This window comes from Cotesia typhae, unplaced genomic scaffold (assembly GCF_013202065.1).
Source record: "Cotesia typhae breed Kobodo isofemale line unplaced genomic scaffold, CoteBio_Ctyphae scaffold_121, whole genome shotgun sequence".
NCBI lineage: Eukaryota > Metazoa > Arthropoda > Insecta > Hymenoptera > Braconidae > Cotesia > Cotesia typhae.
The window spans coordinates 1,496,743-1,509,260 of NW_027423773.1; the positions used below are offsets into that span (position 1 = coordinate 1,496,743).

The 12,518-nt window shown below is 28.7% G+C and overlaps 1 non-coding gene across 1 annotated transcript; it reads left to right on the forward strand.

Moving 5' to 3' along the window:
• Positions 1-10,203: 10,203 nt before the first annotated feature.
• Positions 10,204-10,394, forward strand: LOC141533976 (U2 spliceosomal RNA). The gene has a single exon (XR_012480361.1). It is a non-coding gene; the product is annotated as a U2 spliceosomal RNA (small nuclear RNA).
• The last annotated feature ends 2,124 nt before the right edge of the window (positions 10,395-12,518 follow it).

Genomic DNA, 12,518 nt, shown 5'->3' on the forward strand with positions numbered 1-12,518 from the left:
TCCACATTCACAACGGTAGACTAGTAGATACACAATCAGATTTCAGAGAAGCAATTTAAGAGGTAGAACACACGCAAACTGATCGTTAGGTCTTGCCAGAGGGTGTCGTTACACCTCCAGTAGTTTGCTCGGAAGTACCTTACAGGTATTCAACCACCACTGATGAGAAAGGAACAAAAAGGTCTAAGATTCAAAATCATCAGTCATAATTCAAAATGTATGCATCAGATTTGGGTATCAGGCGTCTTGATCCTCCGACAAAATATCAAAAAAAAAAAAAAAAAAAAAAATACCCCAAAAAATATTCCCTACAAAATATCCCAGAAAAAAAATATTCCTATACCGGGACGTTTTTTTTTTTAAATTTGTTTTATTAAATGTTCTTTTTTGGAAAAAAATTATTCGAACCTATCTTTATCATTATTTTTTAGATTTTCCGAAAAAACTCCGAATTTCTCGACGATAAACATTTTTTTTTTTTTTTTTTTTTTTTTTTTTTTCCCATAAGAAACTTTGACATTTTCTACAAATGTCCTGAAAATTTTGAGAATGGTGTTTTCTCGATTTCTATTTTTTTTTTCAATTGAAAAAAAAATTTTTTTCATGTCATAAATGAATTTTTCCTATGTCACATGGATACTTCTATTATGTTAATAAAGAAAAAAATTCCCATTTTACCATTGGAAAAAATAATTATGTTAACATTGGAAAAATAAGAAAAATCCCTATTTTTTTTTCGCCGTGTGTTAAATTAACATAAAAAAGTGTTAAATATTTAACAAAAAATTTTTAGACGCATTGACGCAAAATTTTTTACTAAATGGAACCAAGATTTGATCGTAAAAAATTGGAGATGACCATTGAACCCCACTGATCAATTCGTCTTAGGAGACTATTATAACGTTATGACGTGGCATCAAGAAATTTCGGTATCAGGTCTGTGGTCTCAGGGTCTTCGAACTGGGAGTGATAAACAGTGAGTTTTTTCAGGGAAGCCAAGTGGGGATGAGGACGCGGATGAGTTGGGGGGTGTAACGGGTGGTATGACGGAGAAGAGCTCCAAGCGGAGCTTATGTAGCTCTAGATAGAGAGTAAGCTTGTACTAGTACAGTGGAGGAGTGGCGTCTGCGTCTACGACCTTGGACGGGGTCATACCAAGGTCGGTCTTCCCAACGATCGCACAACAGCGTCCCACCAATTGCGTACGCACCAACGTCCTACTAGATGATTCTACTAGAGCTATCGGAGGTTCTGGTTTTGATTCTGCTGTTGGTGCTGGTGCTGGTGCTGATGCTAATGATCTTGCTCCTATTCGGTTCAATTGAATTCGACCGATCAATGCCAGGGTCAATGTCATCCCGCAGACTGCTAAAATTGGTGTAAGGATCACGGGTCTGCTTCTCATGCTCGTCATCCATCACTGCTCACTGTTATCTACTTGCTGTCAGGATGTGTCGTTTGTTGTTAGCATGTGGATGATCGCTTTGATGATATGATGATATCATGTGGAAGCCTCCACTGATAGATTCATATCTTGTTTAATGTCTGCTGATGTCCGCATGCTGTTAATATTTAAATTGTCTCGAACACTTTTTTTATTAATATACGTTTTAGAGCTAAAAGCAACCTCCAACGCCCACCAGTTCTTTTTTAAACTGACAGCCCAGACGTCGTTTGTTGATTGATCCACTATTTTTATGATTAGGGTGCTTTTTTATTTCGGGTTTATAAATAGCTGTTAGCGCGCCCTTGAAAATTCATTTTTGCTGTTTTTATTTTCTCAAGTAGCTATTTATCAATTTATATATTTTTATTTGGTCATTTTTTTAGGAAACTTTTGAAATTTAGTTCTATTTAATAACATTTACTAATAATTACTAAATTTAATTTTTTAAAAAAAAGGTCAAGTTAATTTTTTCAATCAAAGAGATTGATTTTTGGAGAAATTTGAAAAAAAAAAAATTAAAAATTTTTAATTTTTTTTTTTTCAAATTTCTCCAAAAATCAATCTCTTTGATTGAAAAAATAAAGATTTTTGAGAAAAAAATTTTTTTACATTGAAAAAATAAATAAAAATCGAAAAATTGCTCATAATGGTAATTTTTGCAAAATCAAAGAATTTGAAGCTTCGGGGCACTATGAAAAAAAAATCCCAGCGCTTTGAATTTTTCAGGGATTTTAGAGGACACTTGGAGGTTGAAAAATTACCGACGATATCCTTTGTTCATACATTTTATCCAAAGTTAAACCAAGTTATCCAAATATCCTTAATTATGCGAATTTTTGTCGTTTTTTCAGTTAAAGTTTTCAATTTAAAAAAATTTTTTTTGACAAAAGCTATTCACAGTATCTTATAGAGAATTTTGTGTAGTTTTCAAAACCGTCCTTCGATTTCCTATACGATCATTATTTCCAGAGTTATTGATTGTCAAAGTGAAAAAGTACTTTTTTGCTTTGACTGACGATAACTCCGCGGCAAATCATCGTACAGGCTTTTTGATTACGTCAAATTAAAGGGCATTAAATTTTCTAAAAAAGCTTTTCAGCGAAACAATGGATAAAAATGTTTTGAAGCCCGTAGAATTTTTTTAAGACGAGAAAAAATTTGAAAAATTTTTTTTTTGTAGTTTTCTTAAGATTTCTCCAGACCCGAACATGATAAAAATTTTTCATGGTCATATTTTTCATGTCATAAAACTAGACACTTGGAGCTACAATTTGCTTTTTTTTTTTTTTTTTGCTGTACGATCATTTTCCTCGAAGTTACAGCTCAAAATTTATTTATTATCTTAATAATATAGATTATTTAAATTAAGATTTATGATCAAAAATTGAAATTAAAATTACGGGTTAAATATTGAAGATACAAAAAAAAAAACTAAATTTTTTTCGTAAAAAATTTAATTTTCTACAAAAAAAGTCCTCATCATTTTTTTCATATCTCTAATAGTTTCCTCACAATTCTTATTTTAATTATTTTTAAACAGTAACTTCATAATTTCTCCGCTAGATGGCTACGTTTCTCACTGTCAGAACTATCAAACCCTATTATAAAATATAAAACACTAAATATTTTATAAAATATTAAACCCTATGATAAAATATATTATAGTTACTACTAAAAAAATGTTTTGAGTTGAAAAATGTTTATTAAAGCAATATAAACCTGTTGGTAAATAATACTAAAAAAATTAAACAAATTTTTCGATATACTGCCAAAGTATCAGAGCATCAGGAGCATAATCTCTTCATCAGTTTGAAATTCCACCTTCTAAAAGTACGGTACCAGTTTACTAAACCTCAAGAAGAGGTATTATATTGTATATATACGTATAATATAATATAATATCACGGAGAGTCATCTTAATCGGATTTAAGCTTAGCGCTCGGAACTTAAAAATTGCTCAGATATCTGCAAGAACATTTAAAGTAAATGAGTAATTTTTTTTTTATCAGTAATGTTGGATCTTAACTTTTAGAATGCACAAGTCGTTGACCTTTGTGTGTGGGTTGTGCATTTTGGTGTAACTTAATTCATACTTTTTACTTTAAACCAAAGATTTATATAAATTGATATATGTATACATTATTTCAAGGTACGTTTAGTGATAAGCTATGAGAAACGTGACACTGTTGAGATTGTACAGCCAACTCTTTCTTATCACTCGGGTTATCGCTGCGACAAACATTCACCATTTTTCTATCTGACTGTGACCTTTAGATATTTTTTTTTTTAAGTTAATAAATTATTATTTGTGAGCTAAAAAAAAATTATTTGATTAAAAAGGAGTTTAAAAAAAAAATTATTTTAGTAATTGCAGTAATTAATAAAAATACTTAAAAAAAAAAATATCTTTCTCCTTTTTATAAAAAGTTAGCATGTATTTAATAATTTTTAAAGTTTTATAAAAATTAAATCAAGGCAAAAAACAATTAACAAGTAAAAATTTTAAATAAAAAAAAATTCAAATTTTTTTGTTAAATAAAATTAAAAAATTGTTGTCAAAACTAAATTTAATGTCATTAAAATTCTATTGTAATTCTTGCTTCAGAAATTTAATAGTAAAATAGATTATTTTATAATGTATAGATGGCAACACTGGTCAATTCTAAAACTATACATGAAAATGACGTTTTTAATGTCAAAACGGCGGGATTTTTGAAAAAAAAAAAAAAATAATATTTGAAAGTATAGAAAAAAATAATACTTTATAAAAATATATAGTATAATACTAATAAAAAATTTCAAAAATTTATTCAATTATATAATTTATAACAAATATATTTTTCATACAAACAGGAACAATAATAATAAAACGACTAAAAAGATATCAATTTTGGGATCTGCAGTCGACGACCTGTAAATATAAAAGCGGTCGATCATCCACCTACGTTATCTTATCACGCTGAGAAAATTGCAGTCAAAAGTGAAATTATTGTAAACATACATCATACATACAGAATACTTATCTAGAGAACTGACGCGATCGCAATCGTTAAAAAAATTTATGACTCAAGCTAAGCCGCACTCGAGAAATAAAAAAAAACTCCGCCGTCTCGGTCTGAGATCATCGACACCTAAAACTTTTATAAATCTAAATTAACAATGACATTGACTCATTAAATTCTAGGTCATTTATCTATAATGTAAAAATAAAAAAAACAGAGTTAACTTGAAGTGTATGGTAACATGTATCCTGACCTACTCTACAGACTTCCGATGGCCAGCCACAGGACGCAGTTAATTCAGAGGCTAATTTTTACCAGTCAGTGCTAGAGACCGTTTATGGTGTAGAGTGTCGAGTGGGTGACGACAAATTGGCCTACCCAACTGTAACTACCGACTGACTCTTCTATTCATTGTTATAATTTAGTATTTGTAAGCTATTTAAATTATATTTATGGATTTCGACCTACGTTAAGCTATTTGATAATTTATTGTAATTTTATTTCATTTTTAGGGAAATTTATTAAAAAAAATTATAAAAATTATTAAATATCTGCTAAATTTATTTTAATATTTTTACTACAATATATATCCCACGGGAAAAAATATACATGCATGGATGGATAAAAAAATTAATATCCAGGCATATTAATTTTTTTTTTTTTTTCATGAGGGATATAGAGTACTCGTAAACTAATGAGATTTTTTAAAATATAAGCTCATCTTGATATTACGCTCATCGAGACCTTTCATTTGAGTACTCACATGAATTTTTTTATATATTTTATATATATGGTATTTTTGGAATATATAAATATATAAAATATATGAAAAATTGATGTGGGTATTCAAATGAAAGGTTTCGATGAGTGTAACATCGAGATGAGCTTATAACTTCAAAAATATCGTTACTTGAAAAGATACAATGTCATTTTTTAAGATATAAACTCATCCTCATAAAAAAAAAAAAAAAAATTATTTTCACTTTTGTTCAATTAAAAAAATTTAAACCGATGAATATTGAAAATACCGAATAAGCGAAAGTAACTAGCCTTTATTTTGACACTAAATATACGGTTATACATATATTTATCAAGTGATACTGCATTAAACCACGACCTAACTGCACAGCCGCCAGACACTTTCTTGTCAGGGTCAAAGGCCTAGGTCGGGAATGAATGAATCCATTGATTTACTTTTTCTAAACCCAGTAAATATTCACAATTTTACTTTTTCAACAAAAATTCCAAAATTATTATTATTTTAGTTCGATCTGAAATTTATTAAAAATAAATTTATTAAAAAGTGGGTCTCAGCCAATTCAAATGAAAAAAAAAATGTGAGTCGTAGAACGATTGACCCGAGTGAGCCAGCCAAACTAGGACGTTATCATCCAGAGAATCCCCGGGCATGAGACTGCGTACTGTAGCCTGGATAACGTTAAATGCTAAATGTATGTAACCATGTCGGTGAAGGTCGCTACAATGACGAACCGCAAAACACGAGCTGGCCAAAAAATTTTATCCATGGTAAAAAAATTTATATAAATAAAAAATGATTCGTGGGTACACTGATAAAAAGATTTGTTGATATTTAATAAGCTTTATTAACTGTTAATAAATTATTTTTTAACATCATACACAGTAAAAAATTTTATGTCAATGTATTAAAAATTTTTGTGTTAAATATTTAACACTCTTTTGTGTTAATTTGACACAATAAATGTTAAATTTACACATAAAAGTGTTAAATATTTAACACAAAATTTTTTAACACAATGACGCAAAATTTTTTACTGTGTAGGATTTAATAAATATTTATTAACAGTTAATAAATGTATTTTTAATAAATAATAAATGTATTTTCCTTCCAAATAAATATTTATTAAATGTTAAAAAATATTTATTAAAATTTAATAAATTAAATAATTCAAATAAATTAAATTGTAACGCAAATTTAATACGGAAGAATCATACTTTTTATTTTATACCGAGATTTGAAGTTTGGGCAGAGCCTTGGCTTGGTAACCCAGCAAACAAGTGATGTGCCATCGGATATTGATCGAGTCTCCGTTTCTGCAGGGCTCGAGTCGCCACCAGACCTGGCCGGGAATTACCCGTCAACTTGTACTATTTTTTGGGTTCAAGTTCGTTATTGATTCAAGTTCGAAAGATTGTTGTTATTATTATTTTTGACCGAGGGTAATTAATTGCTGAGGAGAAAATTTTAACGCTTTGGCGGTAAGGAGATTAGGAAAAGCCGCTAATTTTAGATTATTACCTTGAAGAGTAGTGGGCGTTAATAATGAGCTTGGGAGACTTTTAGGAACTCAGGGATTTGGTATAATATTGTTTATTCAATATTTAACTCAAATTTAGACTCCTGATAATTTAAAAAATTTTTTTAAATAAATAAATTAATGACATTAAAATTAGCAGACAGAAAAATTTTTTAATTTTAAAAAAAAATTAAACTATGCGTAGAGAATTATTTTAAAAAAAATTACATTTATAATTTTTTTAAAGCTTCTGAAAAAAAAAATTTCTTAAATAAATTAAATAAAAATTAATTTTATGCATAATTTAATATTTTTTATTTAAAATTAATTGCGAAAGAATTTCCTTAAGTAAAAATTTAAATTCCAAATTTTAATCACTTTTTTTCTTTGAATTTTTTTGATAAAAAAATTATTTTAATTAAAAATAAAAAAATAATTAATGTAAAATTTTTTTAGTTGATTTTTTATTTAGTTTAATTTTTTTAATTCGCTCGATTAATTTTTCGACTTCGAAGCGAAAGTGAAATTAAAAGGGAATATTTTTTTTTAATTATTTTTATTTAATATTCGGTTGATTATGCAACTGTAATGCGAATAAGAGACGAGTCATCGAGTGATGAATGAGCACAGCAGTACAATGTATGGCAGTATGATACACCGTGTATCGTATATCGTGGATTCACTGACAATGTCAGATGGCTTGATGACAACGGCTTCATTAAGCTCGATCAATCGATCTCTGCTGGTCCAGTTGATAAACATTACGTACGTATGTTCATATAATACTGTGTCCGATTGGTCAATTAACTTGGCCACGAGCTTTCAAACACCGTGTGCTATAGCCTGTAGCTAAGCCAGGAGTGACAATAATAGTAACAGCAATGACTGAACACCACAAACAATAATACATTGTCAGATATATTATTGCACTCACGAGTATTATCTGGTCGTGTCGAGGGAGTCAGTAAATGCCCGGAGAAGTTATGCAACGAGGTCAGACGCGGCTGGCGTGTCTACCACATTCGCTTTTCAAGCCTGGAAGACTCCGAGACTACAAGCGCGAGGTCATCAGTTTTGTTTGCATGTTTCATATTATATTATATTTATATTGTATCACTAAAAAAAAAAAATTATTGATTCAAGAATAATATTCTCTTGAAAATTTCAATCTTGCTTTCAAATTTTCTATTTTAATATTTTAAGAAACTCGAGAGCAAAATAAAAAAAAAAAAAAAGAAAATTAAACATTGAAGAATTTGGAATATAATTTCTAAAATATTGAAAATAAAAAAAAATTTATGAGATAGCTTTTTTGAATTAAATTATGACTTTTGTAAAATTACAATGTACTTTCTTAAATATTGACGTTTTTTAAGATGTAAGCTCATCCCGATGTCACACTCATCAAGAGCTTTCATTTGAGTACCCACATGCATTTTTTATATATTTTTCATATATACATATATATATATATATAATATATATAAATATATAAAATATATGAAAAATTGATGTGGGTACTCCAATGAAAGGTCTCGATGATTGTAACATCAGGATGAGCTTATATCTTTAAAAATGTCAATATTTCACAAAATACAAGGTCATTTCTTAATTATGTGTCTAGAGAGAATTTTCAAATGCAGGCTAAATACTTATCATAATAAATTGACTGTCGGTGAGAATTAAATAAAACCTTGAAAAGGCATAAATTCAATTCAAAATCTTTGCAATTACACTAAATTTTACTTAAAAAAACAATTTTATTATAATTGACATTCAATTTTATATTAAAATTACCGATAAAATCTTGAAGATACAAAAAAAATTAAGAAACCTTTTTTATCAAAAATTTAATTCTCTACAAAAAAGGTCCTCATCAATTTTCTTGTATCTCTACTAGTTTACTCACAATTTTAATTTTAATTATTTTTAAATAATAACTCCACAATTTCTCCGCTAGATGGCCACGTTTCTCGCTCTCAGAACTGTAAAATCCTTTAAAATAGCCGTAGAGTTTTTTTTTGGGTTGAAAAAATTTCTCTTTAATCAAGTATTTTTTTTTTTTTTTTTCAGTCAGTTAAAAAAAAAAAAAATAGTCCGCAATTAATTATCTTGAATATATACCCCAATAAATTTCCCGACGAAAATAAATACTTGGTACTCAGCATATTGTACCACCCATCTGACATTATTAAAAAGACCGTTGATGGTATAGGTATTGACGTTGCAATAAATTTCTCGCTCTCTCTCCCGAAGCCACCTTGCTACTCACACACTTGAAAAGCGAACCGCAAATTCACAAAAACGCGTACAAGGAATTAACACAGATAAGAGCTTGCGCATATCGAAACGGCGAAATTGACAGATGCTCCCTATACAGGAGACAGGAGGAAGATAAAATGACGATAATAATCGTTTATTAAGTTGCCATTAAGCCTGCACTAGGGTCTTGTCCTTCATCGAGCACATTATACCCACCCAATTCACCACATATCTATCGTTCATTTATTAATAACCCCGTCTGTTTTGCCTTATTTAGTTAGTGCAAGAGCCTGCTCCTCGACATTTGTAATGAAAAAGTATATTAATTCAATAGTTAATTATAGCTTCCTTTTCCGTTGGCTAAACCCACCCGTCAAGCTTTAAGTTCACCCAAAATTATCGATTGTAATCAATTATTAGTCACAAGACCTATTACTTTTAGTTTTATGAGCAGATGTTAACAACATTGTAGTCATTTTGTAGTACTACGCATTATGAAAATTTTAAATTGAGGCCGTAAATTCATGGAGAAAAATTATGATAGTAAAAAAAAATTTATAGTAGAAAGAAATATTCATGTGACAGAAAAAATTAATTTATAACATGAAAAAAAATTTTTTTCTCAATTGAAAAAAAAAATAGAAATCGAAAAAACACCATTCTGAAATTTTCAGGATATTTGTAGAAAATGTCAAAGTTTCATATGAAAGAAAGAAAAAAGAAATTAAAAATGTTTATCATCGAGAAATTCGGAGTTTTTTCGGAAAATCTAAAAAATAACGATGAAGATAGGTTCGAATAATTTTTTTCTATTTTTTCCCGAAAAGAAGATTTAATAAAAAAAATTTTGAAAAAAAAAACGTCCCGATAAGTCAATTTTTGAAAAAGTTATGGCAATTTAAGCCACACCGTCTATAATCTGCTGGATTTTTAATTTTTTCGAAATGTAAAGCAAAATTTGAAAAAAATTATGCAAAAATAGGAAAAATCCCTAGGTTTTTTTGCCGTGCGTATAAAAAAAATTCTATTTTTTATTCTCAATGTTATATTCTAATCTTTCATCAGGGGTGGGGAATTTTGGAAGGGGTAATCGAGTATGCTCGACAGTGAGCGGAACTTCGTAAGTTACCGTGAGGTGTCGCACATGATAAATTTTTGTCCGTTTGAAGACAGTTATTTCAGAATGCATAACTTCTATTTATTTTAAAAAATAGGTATCGCTTCTCGGCCTCATGGCTAAGATCAAGTGTAGTATCTGTTCTTATCAGCTTAATATCTGGTATGGTTCTCATTGAGAATCCAGTATATTAAACTGATTTTTGAAAATTGACAGGACCATGAGAGCTTGCTCCGAGTCTGTCGTGAGTTGCCCGGCATTGCAGTGACGCCGGTGACAGCTCGATAATATTATCTAAAAATAACCCTCCGAGGAGGATCCTGATTATATGACATACCATAACTCGGGAACAATTTTATGACAAATAAATTCTAGAAAATTTGAAATTTAATAAAAAAAAAATTTTTTTTTTTTTATTCAGGCAGTCGCTATTTTGTAAAAAAAATTTTTTTCAACTATTCCCTAGTTCATGCCATAGCTACATTACTCTAGATTAATAATTATTTTTTTTTTTTATTGAAAAATTATTTAAAAAAAATAAAAGAAAAAATTAGAACAAAAAAATATTTTTTAAAAATTGCATGAGTAATTTTTAAATGTGAAATTTTTTCTTCAATTTTTTTAAAAATAATTTTTCAATAAAATAAATTAAAATTAAAACCTTAAACTTTCTTGGGTGCATCATTATACAATAATTAATCCTCAAAAGAAGTAAACAACAGCAACAGCGCTAATGAAGGAGCAAATTGCAAAAGAGCGGTCATTAATCCTGAAATCCAATAAAGAAGAAGATTATCACACAAGCCTAGGAGTTTATTCGTGATAATCCGAGATATATGCAACACTACTGAGTGTTTGCATTAATATCTTGCTCTGAGGCTTACTTGGATCATGCAACCGTACAATATAATGCATGGCAGTCACGGGCACCTTGACGAAGAAGGTACTGACCTACATAAAACCAGATCGCACATACACCTTCCCCTCTATTCATCCTTACAGACGTACTCGTATGTAGTAAGTACACTTGCTCCGGCTTTCTTCACGTCTTCTGGTCAATTACTCCGAGACTTTCACTCTGAAAAAAAGTTAATCTACATAACACACCAGGGAATTTATCTTTTATATTAAAGTCATAATATTATTATTATTATTATTATTATTAAATATCTTATATAATTTTAAGTTAGTGCATATTCCCAAAGGTCACACTCAATGATAATAATCTGTAAAAAAAAATGTCATTAGCAACAAAAAAAAAAATTAGTATAAAATACATACGGTTGAATTTTTTAATAATTAATTTTTTGGTAAAAAATTAGTGCGGAAAATTCTCAACAGGTGGCGCATGATCGCTGAATCTTCTCCTTACTAGAGAGTTAATTTTTACAACCTAAATATTAAAAGTAAAAATTGTAAATATTATTATTATTATTATTATTATTATTATTATTATTACTATCCTTGTTCTTTAGCTTTAGTGTTCATTTAAATATACAGCAATTGAAATTCAATAGACCTATAATGGATGGTAAATATAAATATAAATCTATTATATTTTATATACTTATAGCATTCGTTCGCGTGTTCGTATTACTTCTTTTTGTACTACCCTTTTTAGCTTACCCGAATAGATGATAAACAGTATGCTTGTTACTATCAACCCTGACATTTATTGAGTGACGTTGGCACTTCGCCCTTAGTTTTATATTTTAAATTGTTATTTTACGAGACAAGATATTTAGAATAATAAACTGAGAGTAAAATGTCAAAAAAGGTAGTCGTATTTTTTATTTCTTCTTTATACCTTTCTACCTTTATATTACACTCATCAAGACCTTTCATTTGAGTACCCACATCAATTTTTCATATATTTTATATATTTATATATACTATATATATGTATATATGAAAAATATATAAAAAATGCATGTGGGTACTCAAATGAAAGGTCTCGATTAGTGTAACGTCAAGATGAGCTTATATCTTAAAAAATGTCAATAATTAGTATTTTTTCAACTTATGATAATTTTAAAAATATAAAATTCTGTCTTCAGAGACCAGTAAGCCTTGAAAATCATTGCATATTACCCAAGAAAATATTATTATTAATATCCACTATGATTATGTATACCTTATATACTTTCGAAGGTCAAAAATAATTTTACAAGCAGAATTGTTCTCACGCACCTGTCAGCATAAACTTCAAACGCGATTTACTGTTTTTTTTACGAGCTTCGTTTGCTACATCAAGAAACAACGAATGACTGACAGTTGATCTATTTTATACACGAGGTATATCTTCGCGTTTGCTAATTAATATTTATTACTGTTAAAAAATATTTATTAACATTTAATAAATAATTTATTAATTGTTAATACATATTTATTAAATCCTATGATGTTAAAAATTT